General features: G+C 38.1%; 1 long non-coding RNA gene and 1 other non-coding gene across 3 annotated transcripts in view; both read right to left on the bottom strand.

The window, feature by feature from the left end:
• The window catches only part of LOC141581980 (uncharacterized), a 1,111,619-nt gene that overhangs the window by 942,511 nt on the left and 147,105 nt on the right, over positions 1-22,003 (bottom strand). The gene's annotated exons all lie outside the window — the stretch shown is intronic.
• On the bottom strand, positions 13,261-13,367 carry LOC141582105 (U6 spliceosomal RNA). Its single transcript, XR_012514936.1, has one exon. It is a non-coding gene; the product is annotated as a U6 spliceosomal RNA (small nuclear RNA).

Genomic DNA, 22,003 nt, shown 5'->3' on the forward strand with positions numbered 1-22,003 from the left:
ATGCAAAGAGCCAAGAACCCCGACTGCCAGCGCCGGGGGAAAAGTCCCCGACATGTGGTCCTCATCCCTGGACGCCCGGGGCTCTGATGCTCCAAACCCACCGGCTGCTGCAGCTTCTGGGAGCGGAGAGTGTCCGCTGGGATGATTCTGCAACCGGGTGCTCAGTTCTGGAACTGGAAACCCCACATCCTCCCGGGTTTAGACCCCAAATGTATTTATTAACAGTAAACATATTATTTAAAACATCTCCTTAGTTAGTAGAGAAGTTGATAGTTACAATATAATGTTGCCTCACATTGGTTTTTAATTTTAACTGTGTCAGGCTTAATTTATGTCAGTTTTATGTATTGAAAACTGGACTCATTATAGACAGAATTCAGAGTTGACATGCTATTTCCTCCAGGGCACAGGCTACTCTAAAGGACTAGATAAGGTTAGTTGACATACCTTTGATTTTTTGAAAAAATGCATATATTATTTTACTGTTTACTATTAATGAATACATGAGAGATACTGACTTAAAAGCCAGGAAAATAAATCTTTATTAAAACAACTAATTGTGTTCCAGATAATTTTCTAAGCACATTAAACATATTCATTTACTATGGACATCTGTTAACTTATGTATTATTACTTCATTAATTTTAAAAATAATAAAATAGGCCTCAGAGTAATAAAGTAACTTGAAAAAGATCACACAGCTCATAGATAGTGATTTCAACACATATGAGGAGGTGGTTAGCCTAACTTTGAATGCTGCTTTAATCTCTACGTTTTACTCATCTCTAACTGGGGAAAGTGACAATAATCTACCTCACAGGACTGATGTGAGGTTTGAGGTATGAGAGCTCTGTAGAAATCTACATTAAAGTAACAGTTTTCATTTGTGTATTCTTTCAGGAAGAATTAAATTAGTTAGAATTTCTTAAGTAATTGCAAGATAATAGGAAAAAACATATTAAACTAGTTACAGTGATAACTGAGTCCTAGATCAACAGTTTCTAGCCTTAGAAAAGTCATTTCCCTTTTTATTATTTCTTCACTTATAAACAAGACACAACACCTACCTTCCCTACTTCATAGGTTGACAATACAGAATATGTAATATATATACGTACATGTACACACACACCACATAATGTATATTCCATACAATTAAATAGTATATAATAGAGCAAATAATGAGAATATGATATTCAAATATAAATGTTTATGATAAATACATAACATAGTATTTTAAAGATAACTTATCTTGAGATGTGTCTGTTCATATCCCTTGTCCATTTTTTGATAGAATTGGGTTTGTTTTGTTTTGTTTTTCTCTTTGTTCTTGTTGTTTGTTTGCTTATTGATTTAAATTCCTTACAGATTCTGGGTCTCAGACCTTTATCAGATGCATAATTTGTGAGTATCTTCTCTCATTGTGTGGATTATCTGTTTACTTGTTGACAGGTGTCTTTTGCTGTGCAGAAGTTCTTTAATTAGGTACTACTTAGTTGTTAATTTTTTAAATTTCAATTGCTTTGAGGGAATTTGCCAAGAGTTCTTTGCCAAGGACAATGTCAGAAAGAGTATTTCCCAGATTTTCTTCTAAGATTTTTATAGTTAGAGATCTTTAATCCATCTTGAGTTAATTACCACACATGGTAAAATGTGAGTATCCAGTTTCTTTCTTCTCCCTATGGCTAGCCAGTTATTTCGGCATCATTTATTAAACAGAGAGTCTTTTCTCCATTGGTTGGATCAGGTGGTTGTAGGTGTGTGGCTTTATTTCTGGGTACTCTATTTGGTCCCTTTGGTCTACATGTTTGTTTTTGTGTCACCACCATGCTGTTTGGGTCACTTCGGCCTTGTAGTATATGTTCAAGTGGGGCAGTATGATGCCTCCGGCTTTGCTCTTCTAGCTTAGGATTCTTTGGGCCATTCTGGCTCTTTTCTGCTTCCATATGAGTTTTAGAATACTTTTTGTAATTAGGTGAGAAATTATGTTGGTAGGTTAATAAGAAATAACATTGAATCTGAAGATTGTATTGTAGTTCTCCTTCAAGAGCTCTTTCACCTCCTTGGTTAGCCACATTCTTGGGTATTTCATTTTATTTGTGAATGCGGTATTTTTTATTTGACTCTCAGCTTGCATGTTATTGATGTACAGAAATGTTACTAATTTCTATGCCTTGATTTTGTATCTTGAAATATTATTAAAATCATTTGATATTTCAAGGAACCTTTTGGCAGAGTCTTTAGAATTTTATAGATATAGAATCATATCACAGTGAAGAGAGATAGTTTGACTTGTGTTCTTCCTGTTTGGATGACTTTTATTTATTTATCTTGACCAACTGCTCTGGCCAGGACATTCAGTACTATGCTGAATAGGAGTGGTGAGAGTGGACACTCTTGCATTGCTTCAGGCCTCAAGGAAAATGGCTCATTGTTTGCCTGTTCAGTATGATGCTGCCTGTGGGTTTGTCATAGGTGGCTCTTACTGTTTTGAGGTATGGCCGTTTGATACCATGTCTGTTAAGGATTTTATCAGTAAGTAATGTTGGATTTTATCTAAAGTTTTTCTGTGTCTATTGAGACTGTTATATGGTTTTGCCTTTAATTCTGTTTATGTGGTGAATGACATTTATTGATTTGCATATGCCAAGCCAGACTTACATTCCGGGAATAAAGCCCACATGATCATGACAAATTAGCATTTTAACATGTTACTGGCTTTAGTTTGCTCATATTTCCTTGAGAGTTTTTGCCGCTATGTTTTTTAGGGATATTGACCTGAAGATTTACTATTTTGTTTTATCTCTACCAGATTTTGGTATCAGGTAGATGCTGGCTTCTTAGAATGAGTTAGAGAGGAATCCCTCTTTCTCATTTTTTTGGAATAGTTTCCATATGATTAATATCAGTTTTTCCTTGAACATCTGGTAGAATCCAGCTGTGAATCCATCGAGTCCAGGACTTTTTTAGTTGACAGTTTTTCTATTACTGATTCAATTTTAAAATTTGTCACTGTCTTTTTCAAGTTTTCACTTTCTTCCTGATTCAATGTTGGGATGTTGTATGTTTCCAGAAATTTATCTATTTTCTCTAGATTTTTTAAAATTTGTCTGCATAGAGGTGTTCATAATAGTTCCTAAGGATCTTTTTTATTTCTATGAGATTGGTGGCATTTTCATCATTGTCATTTCTTATTGTACCTATTGGTTCTTCTCTCATTCTTTTTTGTTAAACTAATCTAGTTAAAGTTACCTATTCCTGATGTGTTGTTATAGTTGCAAAAAGAAAGGAAATAGTGCATATTAACTTCTAAGTTGATTAGCTAATTGGAGAATGTAAGGATTTATAACTTTATATTATTATTATTATTGTATCTAATTATGTTCCATCCTGAGAGTTGTGGTGAGAAACCTTTAGAGTAATAATATTTTGGCTTTTTCTAGTGTTCTGCTTTGGCTTCTTATTTCTTACATTGCTTTGTGCAGTCAGACAGAGAGTGCCAATGAACTAACTATGGGAGTTGATGCCATTTGATAACTACAAGGCATGCTTCATAACAGATAGGTTATTATAAAAGCAGAAAACAAATGCCTTCTAAGAAGCTAAGTATAGTTAATTAAATTTTAAAACTGCTTACAGTATGTCATTGCAATGGAACTGAGAAGCCAAATGGTATTTAGAAATCGTTGCTTGGGCCCCAGGCACAGAACATTTTAAAAATTCCATAATATAAGAAGTATTCTCATTCAAAGTATGATAAATACACACTGGGGTCCCTTGGGGGGAAATGGGGGAGGGGCGGGGGGGTGGGGAGGTGGGAAGAGATAGCATGGGGAGAAATGACAGATACAGGTGAGGGGACGGAAGGCAGCAAACCACACTGCCAAGTGTGTACCTATGCAACAATCTTGCATGTTCATCACATGTACCCCCAAACCTAAAATGCAATAAAAAAAAATTTTTTTTTAATTTAAAAAAAAAAAAAAGAAAAAAAAATATATCTTTGTTCACTTGTAAACTGAGTGGTTGGTGTGAAATCTTTGTTCAAACATTTAGACTGTTCTGTGGACTAAAGGGGAAAAGGTTATGGGCATAGATCAAATTAGTGAAGATGGCAATTTGTGAAGCTGACAGCTAGTAATAGAAGACTGCTGATTCTGGACACATCACCACCTGTCAGCATTTGTTCTAAAATTTTTGTATATAAATAGCAGTCTAAACTCAACATTATTTATAAGGGAGTCATCCATAAGAACTCTGTAGTTCAGATCTATTATCAGCTATTAGTTAGAAAACAGAGGTTTCTGCCTGAACAACTTAATATAAGAAAATAATTCATTATTATTTTCTCATATCTCTTATAACTCCTGCTTCATAGTGGTTACTTAATAAATAATAATAATAAAGATAATGATTAATGATAAAATTGATAGCAATAGCTTTTTATTGGTCACATATCGAGTGCCAGGAACTCCAAAAACATTACCTTATTTAATTCTGAAACACACTCTACAACGGTATTATTTATCCTTTTCTTATTGTGAGAATAGTAAGATATAAAGAAGTTGAGTAGCATACCAAAAGTCAAATAATTATCATGCTAAAATCACCAGATTTAAAAAGAAACATGCCTCTAAACCCAAGTTTCTTCTTCTCCCCAAAAATGTAAACTGATTCTTTGGGGTGACAGAGTCGATGGAGGGACGGATATATAACTTCTCAATTTTTATCTAGACTAACCCATGAGTTCTAATGTTTACAGATACACAACACACACACATGCACACAGTGTTACTACATAATACTGAAGAAGTGTTCAGGGTGGGCGTGATGGCTCATGCCTGTAATTCCAGCACACTGGGAGGCCGAGGCGGGTGGATTATTTCAGATCAGGAATTCAAGACCAACCTGACCAACATGGTGAAACCCAGTCTCTACTAAAAATACAAAAAAAATTAGCTGAATGTGGTGGTGCATGACTGCAGCCCCAGCTACTTGGGAAGCAGTGGCAGGAGAACTGCTTGAACGTGAAAGGCAGAGGCAGTGAGCCGAGATCCTGCCACTGCACTCCAGCCTGGGTGACAGAGCGAGACTCCATCTCAAAAAAAAAAAAAAAAAAAAAAAGTGTCTATAAGAAGTACAGCAATCTAAGAAATCTAAGAGAGAAGTAATAGTCATTGTCATTTTCCAGATATTTTCACACTGTAATAATTTTATGTGTTATTTGTGACTTCTCTGCTCAACCTCTACCCACACAATAGTCCACTCCTCACAAGCTCTTTTCCTCTGAGTAGCAGTGCCCTCCAGGTGGCTTTCAGGGAAAAGTTTCTTTTAAGAAGTCACTACTCAAACACTTGTCCATGTTGCCTCTTGTGGTCTGTGCCTGGTCAATTAGAAATAGGCATGTACTTCTTGTTGCCTCCTCTTAACAATATAGTAACTCATACTTCTGTTTGCTTAACATTTATTGCAAAAATTTGAAAACACTGCTTGTTTTAGTTTCAATAAAATTTTCTTTAAATTTCATTTGACCTAAAAAAGAATATCACAGTGAAATGTTTGTCAGCCCCAACTATTCCACACATTTATCACTGTCAGCAACAGTGATAAATGGACATCAGGTGGGGACAGTAAGAGCAACAACTACTGGATCTATTTTGTGTATTTTTAGGTGTTGTGGGTGATGTTTATAAATAAAAAAACTCTCTAATTGCCTTTAAAATAATGAATGCTTAAATCAAATTATTTTTTTCAGAAAAATAAAAACTCTAATACCTTTTACTTCACATGACTTTAGTAATATTTGAGAAATAAAGACAGTTTTAAAGTTTACTGGTAAAATAAAGACATTAGCTCTAAATTAGGCAGGTCAGATATTAGGTTTGTAAAATGATTTAAAGTAATAAACTGCTTTTTTTGACTTTTAAAATTTGTTCAACTTACCTGCTTTGGAGTCACTAGATTCTAGGTAAGGTCTGAGAACATGTGGAGTTAGCCGTGCTCCCTGGCTATGCTTGAAAAAGTCAGACTTTATATGCACTTGTGTCTGGTGTCCTAGGCTCCATACCTAGTACAAAATTAAAATAACTTACCTGACAGGTGTTTCACCAAAAAAAAAAAAAAAAATTGCTAAGAGCTAACATTGTAACATATAATTGAGACTACTGAAAAAAGTTTTACATGGAAGCTTTGTGGAAAAAGTGAAATGTGCTTTCAGTAAAACATTATAAGGCATTAGAATGTAAATTTTTGCTTCATTCAGAAGGTTAAAAATTGTTTTGACTTAAATAGAATGAAGCTAAAGGTTTGAGCAAGTTGTGGAAGGTTTGTGAACTAGTCATCTTGTAAAAGAAACACCGTGTGAACACACTGGCTAAATTTAAAGGAGTATTGTTCAGTTTTTCCATAAATTGAACATTGGAATAAAAACACAACAGGGTTTTCTTAGAGCACTAATTTTGCTTTAATACAAATTTATAAAATGTTATCAAAAGCTTATAAGAATTTCAACTTATAGTCAAACTGATGAAGACTGGATGAATTCATCTTTAAGGTTTTATTAAAAATTTGAGTTGACATTAACAGTACACTAATGCAAGAGTGAAATTTGGCTTTCTTTCTTGAATATGATTTTAACATAATATTAAAGAATAAAAAATATTTCTGTCTCTCCTCAAATTACAGGAAAAAGAAGGGAAAGACACACATTGCTTGAAAAGCTGAGTCTTCTATCAAGGAGTAAAGGCTTTTGCCTTTAAACATTTTTTGAGTTACCATTTTGGCTAAATGAATGACTTACTGTGACCTGGCATTCCATTTTATATCAAATGTTTTAGGCCTTTAGTATATTTATATCAATATTAATATATTTGATACACTTCCCCAAATCCAATTTTATCTTCACAATTAAGTCTTTTTGACTTCTTAATTTGGAATGCACAAGAGGGCACTGAAAAATCCAAAAGAGAAGTATATGGAATTATTTGACATGTTGTTACATGAGGAGCACTGTCAAAATAAGAAATATTTGACTTTCTTCGGATTGTATTCTAGGCAATGTTAATATATGTTTGAAAATTGTATGAAATTCCTAAAATTCTAACATGCCAAAATATGTGCTATCAATTATATTGTTTCCATGATAAATTGTAGACCACAGAAATGAACAAACTTTCTTGTCAATCATGTAACTATAACTATTTAACATCATTTCCACACTTAACTGCTTAATACTGATGCAGTTTCTGAAAACTTCACAAGCACAAAATGTCCTAGAATATGCTGTCTTTTAGGAGGTTCCTTAAATAATGGAAAGACCACGAAAAAGAGCTCTTGAATACAGATTTCTGGAAAGTTTAGAATCACATCCTTTGTCAAATTATCCCAAATAGTTTAAGGACTGTGTAAGATTTCCTGGAATTTTAATGAAAAGTCTTACTTGTTTTTTAAACTCCTACCCAAGTAGAAGAAAACTTAATTGAATACCAAGAAAACATTTTGTCAGACTGTCATTCTAAATCAGCCAATACTGAAACTGTTTATATATGCAGTTTGAATGAACTCCATGGTGTAAGTCAAGTTACCTATGACAACCCATCAGTTACAACTACTATGAACTTAAATTGGAGAAACAACTGATATTTAAAGGAATATAAGTTCAATGTTAAGCATGGACTCACGGAGAACCAAGACCGCTGCCTTGTCCTTCCTGGGTCCGTACTCAAAGTTCTTCTTAAAGGAGACCTTTGCTCAAAGAAATATGAGACATCACAAACACATTTTAAAAATCCATGCTCATGGATGCAAAAAATCTATATTATAAAAATGGCCCCATGGTTCAAACTAATTTATAGATTCAATGCTATTCCTATCAAGCTACCATTTACAATTTCTTCACAGAATTGCCAAAAACTACCTTTAATTTCATATGGGATGAAAAAAAAGCCCGCATAGCAAATCAAAAAGAACAACACTGGAGACATCATGCTATACTACCTGACTTCAAACTATACTACCAGCCTAAAGTAACCAAAACAGCATGGTACTGGAACCAACACAGATATATAGAGCCATGGAATGGGACAGAGCCCTCAAAAATAATGCCACACATCTACAACCATCTGAACTTTGACAAACTAGACCAAAAATACCATTGGGAATGGATTGCCTATTTAATAAAAGGTGTTGGGAAAACTGGGTAGCCATGTACAGAAAACTGAAACTGGACCCCTTACTTACACCTTATACAAAAATTAACACAAGATGGGTAAAAGACTAAAAGTGAAGACCTAAAATTATAAAAACCCTAGAAAAAAACCTAGGCAATACCATTCAGAACATAGGCATGGGCAAAGACTTTATGACTAAAACACCAAAAGCAATGGCAATAAATGTCAAAATTGACAAATGCTTCTGCACAGAATTAAACTAAACTAAAAAGCTTCTGCACAGAAAACTAAAATGAAACAAAACACAACTATCATCGGAGTGAATGGGCAACCCACAGAATGGGAGAACATTTTTGCAATCTATCCATCTGACAAAGGACTAATATACAGAATCTACAAAGAACTTAAATTTACAAGAAAAAAACAACTCCATCAAAAAGTAGGCAAAGACTATAAACAGACACTCCTGGAAAGAAGACATTTATGAAGCTAACAAATACATGATGAAAAGCTCATCATCACTTGTCATTTCAGAAAAACAATAATTAAAAAAGTCAGAAAACAACAGATGCTGGAGAGGATGTAGAGATGTAGGAAATCTTTTACACTGTTGGTGGGAGTGTAAATTAGTTCAAACATTGTGGAAGACAGTGTGGTGATTCGTCAACGATCTAGAAATAGAAATGCCATTGGACCCAGCAATCCCACTACTGGGTATATACCCACAGGATTATAAATCATTCTACCACAAAGACATATGCACACATATGTTTACTGCAGCACTGTTCACAACAGCAAAAACTTGGAACCAACCCAGATGCCCATCAATAATAAACTGGATAAGGAAAATGTCACACATATACACCCACAGCCATGAAAAAGAATGAGTTCATGTTCTTCTCAGGGACATGGATGAAACTAGAAACCATCATTCTCAGCAAACTGACACAAGAACGGAAAACCAAATGCCACGTGTTCTTACTCATAAGTGGGAGTTGAACAATGAGAGTACATGGACACAGGGAGGAAAATATCACACACCTGGGCCTGTTGCGGATGGGCCTAGGGGAGGGATAGCATTAGGAGAAATACCTAAGGTAGATCATGGGTTGATGATAATAATAATAAAAGAAATATGCTTTTAATTATAAAGCTCTTAAAGAAAATCCTTTTGAATCTCTTACTACCACATCATAGCTGGGACAAACTGCTGATATTTAAAAAGTAACAAATATCAAACCAGAAAGAATTAGATTTAGGAACCAAACTCAGGATGCTGTAGGGAACAGGGCAGAATCTTAGGATTGGAAGGTCACCACTGCTCCTTCAGTCTGGCCTTGGCTGATAAAAGATGGCCTAATGTGGACAGAAACTCTTAGGTTAAAAAAAAAAAAAAAAAAGAAGAAATTTCTACAAACTAGAAAATACATACTTGGCAGCTACAAGAGTTTTAGCCAATTCAGATGACTTGCTTCCCAAAATTTGGAACATTCCCTTGGATTTGACCAAGTCGGAAAGATATGGTCATACTTGATGAAAGAAAAGTGAAATAAAATCTCAAACATAAATAAATAAAAAAAGTTAAGCAAAATTAAAAAATGCACAATAAATATGATTACTGAGTGTCTTAATGTTAAGGAGAAATTAAAACTAAGTGGTTGGTAATCTTAACTTTTAGTCATTAAGGAAAAATTTTAAGACAAATCTCTAATTTAGCCACTTACTTGGAAATAAGGCTCAGGCTGATGACTGTTCTCTACCATCTTAGAAACAGGAAAAAATTCACACTCACCTTTCCTGTCAGAAGCAAGCTGAGACTCAAGAAAGGAAGTGCCTGCTCTCCACCATCATGGAAGCAGAACAACTTGTCTTCCTTACCAGAAATGAGAAAAACTTCACAAAAGGAGCTGTAAAGCAAAATCAACCTTACCTCTGAACCAAATTTTGGGAGATCCGGGACTCTCCAGGGGGCAGAAGTTCCCAAACCTCAGCAAATCATCTATCCCATTGGTTTGAACAATAAGGATAGCCCAGGTTGGTATCAAGCAACTGGGACTACAGTATCATGTCACCACGCTCAGTTAATTTTTTTTTTAATTTTTTTATTTTTAGTAGAGATGGGGTTTCACCATGTTGGCCAGGATTGGCTTGTACTCTTGACCTCATGATCCGCCCGCCTCGGCCTCCCAAAGTGCTGGAATTACAGGCTTGAGCCACCGCGCCGGGCCCATGCCCTTCTCTTTTTATCTTTATTCGTATAGCCTGTTTTGTCAGAAACCAGATTGCAACACCTGCTTTTTTCTGTTTCCCATTTACTTGAAGGATTTTTCTCCATTCATTTTGAGCCTATGTATGGGAGTTCATTTGAGATGGGTCTCTTAAAGACAGCATAATCAAATGAGTCTTGGCTCTTTATCTATCTTGTCGCCCTATGTTTTTCACTTGGAGCATTTAGCCCATTTACATTTAAAGTTAGCAATGATATGTAAGGATTTGATCCTGTCATCATGCTCCTAATTGATAACTTCACAGACTTGTGTACGTGGTTTGTTTTTTTAGCATCACTGGTCTGTGTAATTCAGTGCATTTTTGTAGTGGCTGGTGATGATCTATTCTTTCCATATTAAATTCTACTTTCAGGAGCTCTTGTAAGATAGATCTGCTGGTAATGAATTCCCTCAGCATTTGCTTGACTGAAAATGATCTTATTTCTCCTTCACTTATGACACTTAGTTTTGCTGGACTTGAAATTCCCGGTTGAAATTTTTTTCTTTAAGTAGTTGAATATCTCTTCTGGCTTGTGGGGTTTCAGCTGAGCAGTTCACTGTTAGTCTGATGGGATTCCTTTTGTAGGTGACCTTGTCTTTCTCACTAGCTGCCTTTGACAAGTTTTATTTCATTTTGATCTTGGAGAACCTGATGATTATGTGTCTTAGAGATGTTCTTCTTGTGGCATATCTGAGGTTCTCTAGATTTCCTGAATTCAATGTTGTTCTGCCTGGCTAGGTTGGGGAAATTCTGATGAATGATATTCTGAAATATGTTTTCCAATTTGGTTACATTTTTGTCATCTCTTTCAGGTACATTAATATGGCATATATTTCACCTTTTTACATAATACTTTATTTGTCAAAGGTTTTGTTCATTCCTTTTTATTCTTTTCCCCCATTCTTGCCTCTTTTCTTTCAGAAAGCCAGTTTTCAAGCTCTGAGACTCTTACATTTGCTTGATCTATTCTACTAGGTGGTCTTGCACATGAGATGGTGCTGGTCTGACCTCAGCACTCCTTAGTCTGCTTGCCTCTCCCAGGACCCCAGCCTGGCAACACCTGCTTACAGGGCACCCTTGGGTGCCCACACACATTACAAAAATTTTTATAAGGCAATCACACACAATTACCATGTGGCTGCATTATAAAAATTTATGTAGTGTGCTTTTCAGCTCTATCACATCAGTTTATTCTTTTTTTAAAAGCTGTACTTCAGGTTATAGGGTACGCATGCAGATCATGCAGAATTGTTGCATAGGTACACATTTGGCAATGTGGTTTCCTGCCTCCATCCAGTCACATACATCTGGCATTTCTCTTCAGGTAATCCCTCCCTGACCTCCCCAACCCCTGGTGTCCCCCTGTTGGCCACCCCCAAAAACACCCCAGTGTGTGATGCACCCCTCCCTGTGTCCATTTGTTATCATTATTCATCACCTGCCTATGAGTGAGAACATGCAGTGTTGGATTTTCTTTCTTCTGTCACTTTGCTGAGAATGATGATTTCCAGATTGATTCATGTCCCTACAAAGGACATAAACTCATCGTTTTTTGTGGCTGCATAATATTCCATGGTGTATGTGTGTCACATTTTCCTTGTCCAGTCTATCGTCTCTGGACATGTGGGTTATTTTCAGGTCTTTGCCATTGTAAACAGTGCCACTGTGAACATACGTGTGCATGTGTCTTTATAATAGAATGATTTATAAGCCTTTGGGTATATACCCAGTAATGGGATTGGTGGGTCAAATGGAATTACAATTTCCAGGCCCTTGAGCAAGTGCCACACTGCCTTCCACAATGGTTCAACTAGTTTGTACTCCTAGCAACAGTGTAAAAGTGTTCCTATTTCTCCACATGCTCTCTGGTATCTGTTGTCTCCAGATTTTTTAATGGTCACCATTCTAACTGGCATGAGGTGATATCTCAATGTGGTTTTGATTTCTCTAATAACCAGTGATGATGAGTATTTTTTCACATGTTTATTGGCCTCATATATATCTTCTTTTCAAAAGTGTCTGTTCATATCCTTTGTCCACTTTTGAACCGGTTTGCTTGTTTTTTTCCTTGTAAATCTGTTTCATTTCTTTGTAGATTATGGATATCAGCCATTTGTCAGATGGGTAGATTGCAATAATTGTTTCTCATTCTGCTGGTTGCTGGTTCACTCTAATGATGGTTTCTTTTGCTGTACATAAGCTCTGGAGTTTAATAAGGTCCCATTTGTCTATTTTCCTTTTGGTTGCCAATGCTTTTGGCAAGAAGTACTTGCCTACATCTATGTCCTGAATGGCTTTGCCTATTTTTTTTCTAGATTTTTTTATGGCATTATGTCTTATGTCTAGATCTTTAATCCATCTGGAGGTAATTCTACTGTAAGGTGAAAGGAAGAGGTCCAGTTTCTGCTTTCTGGACACTGGTAGCCTGTTTTCCCAACAACAATTATTAAACAAGAAATCCTTTTCCCATTGCTTGTCTTTGTCAGGTTTATCAAAGATGAGATGGTTGTATATGTGTGGCATTGCCACCACGACCTCTGTTCTGTTCCATTGGTCTATTTCTCTGTTTTAGTACCAGTACCATGCTGTTTTGATTCCTGTAGCTTTGTATTATAGTTTGAAATCGGGTAGCATGATGCCTCTGGCTTTGTTCTTTGTGCTTAGCATTGTCTTGGATATCCACACTCTCTTTTGCTTCCATATGAAGTTTAAGGTGGGTTTCTCCAGTTCTGTGAATAAGATCATTGGTAGCTTGAGGGGGACAGCATTGAATCTATAAATTACTTTGGATAGTATGGCCATTTTCAAGATATTGATTCTTTCTACAAATATGGAATGCTTCATGAATTTTTAGGTCCTCCTTGAGCAGGGGCCATGCTAATCTTCTCTGAATCATTCCAATTTTAATATATGTGCTGCCAAAGTGAGCACCAGTAATGTTGTTTATACTGGATATATTGCCTGTTAGCTCCTGCAATGTTTTAAAATGATTTTTGGCCTCCTTGCATTGGATGATGACATACTTCTTTCACTTAGTGAACTTTGTTTCTACCCACATTCTGAATTCTACTTGTATCATTGCATACATGTCAGCCTCTGGCCAGTTCTGAAAACTTGAACAGGCTGAACAGTTGATGTAATCATCTGGAGGAAAGAAGGCATGCTGACTTCTTGAGTTTCAGTGTTCTTGCACTGATTCTTCCTCATCTTTATGAACTTATTCACCTTCAACCTTTGAGGTTGCTGACCTTTGCACAGGATATTTTTCTTTTATCATATTTGATGATCTTGAGGGTTTGATTGTGGTTTAAAGTAGAATCAGGCAGCTGCCTTTGGTTTTGGAGGATTTTAGGGGGCCAAAATTCACCTCTCAATTCCTGGGCTGTGTGCTTTAACTCTGGGAAACTTATATTGGGTCTCAACTTTGTTCTCTGGCTCCTCAAAGTTTGGAGTCTACTGCACTGAAGGCAGCAAAGTGTGGCAGCTGTGGCAGAGTGTTAGCAGATGCAAAACTGCCTGCTTCCCTGTTGGCATTTGCCCAGTGGTGGAAGTGGTGGAGGCAAGACAGCTTGGTGGCGGCCAGAATACCCCTTCTGTGTGTGCTGTTGCATTAGAGGTAGTGTTGGTTCAGGCTGGGGTGCTGGCCTGTGCATGTCTGGGTGCCGTCTCTGTGACCCCCTAAGCAGCAACGACCACTCAACGTATATTAGCATTCCCTTTTCGTGCACAGAATTAGCACAAGGAGAAGGTGTTGGCAGAGGTTGTGATTTTGTTCCTCTGCCTACCATGGCTCTTTCTTCAATGGGAGTTGGTGTGGGTTGAAGTGTGTGCTACATTCCCATGTGCTGGTATGCCAAGTGCAGCAAAATCCACTCATGTAAACACACACCAGCAAAGTGACGTAGGACGTTTTTGTATAAAGAGCTTCAGTATGGAGAGGCAATGTAGAGGCGGGTGCGTGCCTGAAGAGTCCACTTTGCTGCATCTCTTCACTGCTCAGGCATGGTCCACTGGCACAGAAACAAAGGTGTGGGCAGCTGAGAGTGCCCTGTAGGCAGGTGTGGCCAGGCTGGGGCCCTGGAAGAGGCAAGCAGACTAAGGAGTGCTGAGGTCAGACCAGCTTCATCTCATGTGCAAGAATGCCCAGTAGATATCACGCCTCAGATAACTCTCTGAAAAGTGAGGCCCCAGCACAGCACAGCTGCTCTACAAAAACGTGGCCAGACTTCTTTTTTAAGCAAGTCTCCTTTTATTAATAGGGAAAATCTCATACCTGATCTCTGCTGGGCAATCTTCACATGAGATGTGGCTGATCAGACCTCCACAGTCCTAAAGTGCTGGGATAAAGTGTCTCATAAGACCAAGTAGAGCCTAGAGAGATAGCTGTGCCTGCCCTCTGGGCTTCACATCAGCTGGCTTCCTGCTCCATCACTTTGCTTGTCTCCTGGGGGCTCTACCCCAGAGAAATGCGAGTTAGCCATCACTTAGTGTAATCATCCCAGGATAGAGGGTCTGTTCTATGGGCCCAAGCCAGAGTTCCCTGTCCAGAGATAAGCAGTGGGGGGTATGTGGTATCCACAAGAGATGGACTGCCTTGTTCCTTGGGTCAACTGCAGCTTGTTAGAGTTATCAATATGGCACTTAGGGTCTTTGCTTTCTTGATATTCTGAAGGTAACAAGGGCAGATCCACTGCAGAGGCAGTGGCAGAGAGGATTTCAGTCGATCTGTGAAGCTCTGTCCACGAAATTGCCAAGTTGCTACTGGCTTGTTGGCTTCAGTGGGGTCCTGGATAAAGACCCAAGCCAGGAGGACCTGCTCATTGAGGAGATATGGAAGCCAGCACCCACGTAACGGTTCAGCCACTTTCCCATAAGGCTGCTGTGGTATACTGGGGGTCCACTCCAGTACCTAATTGCCTCATATCTTCCAGCGACTCAAGGTATCACTAGCGAAGCCTGCAAAAAGACAAAGATAATAGCCTGCCTCTTCCTCTGGGACCTCTGTACCACTGAGGTACAATCCTGTTGCCAATCTGGACACAACTACGAGAGGTGGCTGGAAACAATTTCAGAAGTCTTGTCTAGTCAGGAGGAACAAGATCAGAGACTTGCTTTTAAAAAAGTCTGGCCACGTTTCTGTAGAGCAGTTGTGCTGTGCTGGGGGTTCACTTCAGCCCCTGGTTCCCTCAGACACTCTGAAGTCCCAAGGTTGAAATGGCTGAGTTGCCCAAACAACAAAGATTACAGTCTGGTCCTCTCTCTGGAAGCTCTGATTCAAGGAGGCCTGAAACATCTGTCAGCCAGAGAACAGCAGTGAAGGCAGCCAGAGACCCTGTTGAAAGGCTGTACCCAGTGATTAGGAATGTTGTTGGGGATTGACTTAAACAAGGGTCTGGCTATGTTTTTGCAAGGTGGCTCTGCTGTGCTGAGCTACCACTTACACCTCTGGTCAGCTTGGGTTCTAAAAAGCCCTAAGGCCAGAACCTAGTCATCCAAACAGCAAAGATGGTGGCCTGCCTTTCTCTGTGGGAGCTCTGTCTAAGGAATATTTCAAATCTCCATTGGCCAGGGAACACCTGTGAGGGTAGCTGTAAGCACCAGGTGGGAGGTCCTGTTCAGTAAGAAGGAACAGGATCAGGAGCCTGCTAACAGAAGCAGTCTGGCCATGATTTGGTAAAGCAGCTGTGCTATGCTGCGGGAACTCTTCTGCCCCTGGTCGGTTTGTACTCTCCAATGCCCACAGGCTGGAATAATTAAGTTCCTCCAACAGGAAAGATGGCAGCCTGTCCTGTCTTTTCTTTCACAGTTTATCTTGTGTGATGGAGCTGAATTTTTAGGCTGTTAATTTTTACAATAAGCATTACAGTTGTTCAGAAAGAATCTTGCTGTTCTCTTTCAGGTTAGATGTATGAGAATTCATTGTCTCCTGTAAATAAACCTGTTGAGGTTTTGTTCTCTGGAAAGAAGTCTCTTTCTGCTATCTGGCTTTGGTCACATTCATGTAGAGCAGTAGCCAGTCTACAAGGACATGACTGAATTTCCATTTCCAGCGTTTCCTAGTTGTGTCTCACATTTTCCAATTCAGAACTGACCATTTTATTCTTCGTTGTCAAAATGCTAAGCTGTCCACTGTCTTTAAATACTGTCTTTGTTCATTCTTCCTTATCCAATTTTATAGCCTTTTGAATATTAGCATTCTTTTCTTTCACACTTTCAATGTCCTCCAAAAAAATTTTTTTTCCCTTAGCAGGTTCTGCTGTTGAATTTTGTCTAGTTCCAGTCTAAGCATGGCAATTTTTTTCCCAGAACATGCTATTTTCATGCAAGAGATCTTTTTCTTTCTTATGGCTAAGAGAATTCTAAGTCAACAAAGCAACATTTTAGTTAGCACAAAATAGAATAACATATCATAATTTCCTCTGAATTTAAAGCCTAAGATGTATATTTGTATAATGAAAGAATTCCCATGGTGAATATGTAACTGAAAAAAAGTTGAACAAAACTTCAAACCTAATAGAGTGTAAATTCCAGAAAGTTTCAATATTGATTTAAACACCACGAAAAATAAATCACTAGAGGATTTTAAAGAATTTTGGATTTGGAAAAGCCTTTCTCTGAATAACAAAATAATCATAGGCATAAAATATAAGATTAATACATTTGACTACGTTTTAAAAATTGGATTTACACTCTGATATCTATCCTATAAACCACACCATTGTAAGAGCCTTAGCTATGCATATATTTGGACAGAAGCAGTTCCTCTAAGTTTTCAAGTTCCTTTTTCTGAAGAAAGTTTTATCATTATATGACTTTTCTAATACTGTTATAGTCAGTTATAAGAATTACATTTATTCATAACTTAAATCTAAGTTTTGTATCCTATATGTACACATCTGCATCTAAGCATTGCGCTTCTACATCCAACTGTGAACTCATTTAAGATCAGGATTCTTAAAAAGAGAAATAAAAAAATATATGCAGCTGGATACTGTGGCTCACACCTGTAATCCCAGCAGCATGTAATGTTCAGTGTTCTATGTAGTACTGCACTTCTACATGTGGCTGGGCACAGTGGCTCACACCTATAATCCTAGCTGCTGAGGTGCATGGATCATGAGGTCAGAAGTTCGAGACCAGTGTGGCCAGCATAGGGAAACTTCGTCTCTACTAAAAATAAAAAAATTAACCAGGAATGGTGGAGTGCACCTGTAATCCCAGCTACTCAAAAGGTTTAGGTAGGAGAATTACGTGAACCAGTAGGTGGAGGTTGCTGTGAGCTGAGATCATGCCATTGCACTCCAACCTGGGCGACAGCCTGTGTGAGACTCTGTTTCAAAATAAACGTGTGTGTGTGTGTGTGTTTGTGTGTGTGTGTGTATGTATATAGGTGTGTATATATGTGTGTGTGTGTGTGTATTTACCTGTACATGTGTGTAATACACACAGATGTATATAGTATATTGTGAAGAATTTTCCCTATGTTGTCTGATGCTAGTTCTAGTGATCCTCCAGAAAATCACCATTACGTCTGTGGTGTAAACACATAATACAAAAGAAACATTAAATATTAAATAATATTTAATTCAAAATATTAATAATAAATAAGATAGGACTTATAGAGTTTTTCTTAGAAATCATAAGATTAAGGAAGATCCAAGATGCCTGAATAGGAACATCTTCGGAATGTAGTTACCAGCAAGAACAGTGCAGAGAGTGAGTGCTCACTACATTTCCAAATAAGTTTTCACTGCCAACAGACCAGGAGATTCCTGAGCATAAAAGTGCCATGAGTTTTCATTTCAGCAGTTTCAGCCAGGGATGCATCAGGACAAAGAAACTCACAAAAGTTTGGGTGGCCATTTCAACTGGTGCCTGGAATGCCTGGGAGACAGAGCTGTCCATTCAACTGAAAGAGAGGGGGCTGAGACAGGAAACCAGGTGATGTGATCTGGCTTGATGGGTACCAACCCACGAGACAAGAAATCTGAAACACTCTGGATTAAGAGTTTCACAAAAAGCGCAGCTGGAACTGGGATGGCCCAACTTCGTGGGGGGAAGGGCATCCCCCAATACCAAGGCAGTCTGCCACTACCAATGCAGACTACTTTGTGCCAGGCAGGGCATCTAAGAAAAAAGGCAGCAGCATGGCAGGAATTTATAAATAAGGCTGACCTTCCTAGGACAGAGCACATGGGAAAACAGCAGGTTATGAGTTCAGCTGCAGCAGAGTTAAAGGTACCAGCTCAGCAGCTCTGTACAAAACAACAGAATTCCCAGCACAGCACTTGAGCTCTTATAAGGGACAGAATGTCTCCTCAAGCAATTCTCTGAGCCCCATATACACAAAAAGACACCTCATAAAGGAAAGCTCAGGCCAACATCTGGTGGATACCATTCTGGTATGAGGATAGCGGAGGCAGAAACTGGCAGCAACCCTTGCTGTTCTGCAGCCCCATGGGTGATCTCCAGGTGAGTGGGATCTCGACAGCACCTCCAGTGATCCTGCAGCAGAGGGGCCTGACTGTTAGTAGGAAAACTAAGAGGAAAGAAATAGCTTCAACATCAATAAAAAGGGCATCCATTTAGAGACCCCACCTGAAAGTCACCAAGTACAAAGACCACAGGTAGATAAAGCCACTAAGATGGGAAGAAACCAGCGCAAAAAGGAAGAAAACACCAAAAACCAGAAGACTTCTTCTCATCCAAGGGATCATAACTCCTCACCAGCTAAGGATCAAAGATGAATGGAGAATGAATCTGATGAATTGACAGAAATCGGCTTCAGAAGGTGGGTAATAACAAACTTTTCAGAGCTAAAAGAACGCGTGCTAACCCAATGTAAAGAAACTAAGAACCTAGAAAAAAGGTTAGATGATATACTGATTAGAATAAATAGATTAGAGAAGAATAGAAACGACTTGATGGAGCTGAAAAACACACCACAACAACTTCATGAAGCATACACAAGTTTCAAAGGCAGAACTGACCAAGCAGAAGAAAAAGTATCAGAGATTGAAAATCAATGCAATGAAGTAAAATAAGAAGGCAAGAATAGAGAGGAAAGAGTGAAAAGAAATGAACAAAGCCTCCAAGAAATATGGGATTATGTGAAAAGACCTAATCTACATTTGATAGGCACACCTCAGTGTACAGAAAGAATGAATGCAAGCTGGAAAACACTCTTCAGGATATTATCCAGGAGAACTTCCCCAACCCAGCAAGGCAGGCCACTATTCAAGTCCTGGAAGTATGGAGAACACCACAAAGATATACCTCAAGAAAAGCAACCCCAAGACACATAATCGTCAGATTCACCAGGGTCGAAATGAAGGAAAAAATGCTGAGGGCAGCAAAAGAGAAAGTCGGGTTACCCTCAAAGGGAAGCCCACCAAACTCACAGTGGATCTCTCCACACAAAACCTACAAGCCAGAAGAGAGTGGGGGCCAATATTCAACATCCTTAGAGAAAAGAACTGTCAACCTAGAATTTAATATCCAACCAAATTAAGCTTCACATTCGAAAGAAAGAAAATCCTTTATGGACAAGCAATTACTGAGAGATTTTCTCACCACCAGGCCTGCCTTACGAAAGCTCCTGAAAGGAGCACTAATCAAGGAAAGGAACAATCAGTAACAGCCACTCCAAAAATGTACCAAATGGTAAAGACCATCGACACAATGAAGACAATGTGTCAACTAAAGGACAAAACAGCCTGCTAGCGTCAAAATGGCAGTATCCAATTCACACATAACAAAATTATCCTTAAATGTAAGTGGACTAAATGACCCAATTAAAAGACATAGACCATCTGATTGCATAAAATGTCAAAACCCATCAGTGTGCTGTATTCAGGAAACCCATCACTTGTGCAAGGACACATGTAGGCTAAAAATAAAGGGATGCAGAAAGACGTGTCAAGCAAATTGAGAGCAAATAAAAAGCAGGAGCTGCAATCCTAGTCTCTGATAAAATGGACTTTAAAACAACAAAGATCAAAAGACACAAAGAAGGGCATTACATAAAGGTAAAAGGATCAATGCAACAAGAAGAGCTAACGATCCTAAATATTTATGCACTCAATACAGGAGCACCAGGGTAGCACCGAGGAACATAATGCAAGTCCTTAATGACTTACAAAGAGACTTAGACTCCCACATAATAATAGTGGGAGACTTTAACAGTCCATTGTCACTGTTAGACATATCATTGAGACAGAAAATTAAGAAGGAGGTCCAGGACATGAACTCAGATCTGGACCAAGCAGACCTAATAGACATCTACAGAAATATCCAACCCAAATCCATAGAATATACATTCTGCTCAGCACCACACAGCACCTACTCTAAAACTGACCACATAATTTAAAATAAATCACTCCTAAGTAAATGCAAAACAAATGAAATCATAACGGTCTCTCAGACCGTATGCAATCAAATTAGAACTCAGAATTAAGAAACTAACTCAGAACTGCAGAACTTCATGAAAATAGAACAACTGGCTCCTGAATGTCGACTGGATAAACAATGAAATGAAGGCAGAAAGAAAGATGTTCTTTGAAACAAATGAGAACAAAGACACAACGTGCCAGAATCGCTGGGACACTTTTAAAGCAGTGTCGAGAAGGCAATTTATAGTAATAAATGCCAACTAGAGAAGCAAGGAAAGATCTAAAATTGACACTCTAATGTAAAAATTAAAAGAGCTAGAAGAGAAAGGTCAAAAAAATCTCAAAAGCTAGCAGAAGACAAGAATTAACTAAGATCAGAACAGAACTGAAGGAGACAGAGACACAAAAAGCCCTTCATAAAATCAATAAGTCCAGGAGCAGATTTTTTGAAGAGATCAACAAAATAGACAGAGCCCTAGCCAGATTAATAAAAAAGAAAAGGGAGAAGAATGAAATAGATGCAATAGAAAACGATAAAGGGGATATCATCACTGACTCCACAGAAATACAAACTACAATCAGAGATTACTACAAATAACTTTATGCATATAAACCAGTAAACCTGGATGAAATGAATAAATTCCTCTACATTTGTACTCTACCAAGACGAAACCAGGAGGAAGTTGAAATCCTGAGTAGACCAATAACAAGGGCTGAAGTAGAGGCAGGAATCAATAGCCTACCAACCAAAAAAAGGCCAGGTCCAGAGGGTTCACAGATGAATTCTACCAGAAATACAAAAAGAAGCTGGTTTCATTCCTTCTGAAACTATCAATCCATACGAAGAGAGAGAATCCTCCCTAACTCATTTTGTGAGACCAACATCATCCTGATACCAAAACCGGGCAGAGACTCAACTAAAAAAGAAAACTTCAGCCCAATCTCCATGATGAATATCGATGAAAAAAATCTTCAATAAAATACTGGCAAACTGACTGCAACAGCACATCTAGAAGCTTATCTGTCACGAACAAGTAGGCTTCACCCCAGGAATGCAAGCCTGGTTGAACATATGCAAATCCATAAATGTAGTCCATCACATAAAGGAACCAAAGTCCAAAACCACATGATTATCTCAATAGATGAAGAGAAGGTCTTTGATAAAATTCAACAGCG

The sequence above is a fragment of the Saimiri boliviensis genome, chromosome 18 (genome assembly GCF_048565385.1).
Source record: "Saimiri boliviensis isolate mSaiBol1 chromosome 18, mSaiBol1.pri, whole genome shotgun sequence".
Classification (NCBI taxonomy): Eukaryota; Metazoa; Chordata; class Mammalia; order Primates; family Cebidae; genus Saimiri; species Saimiri boliviensis.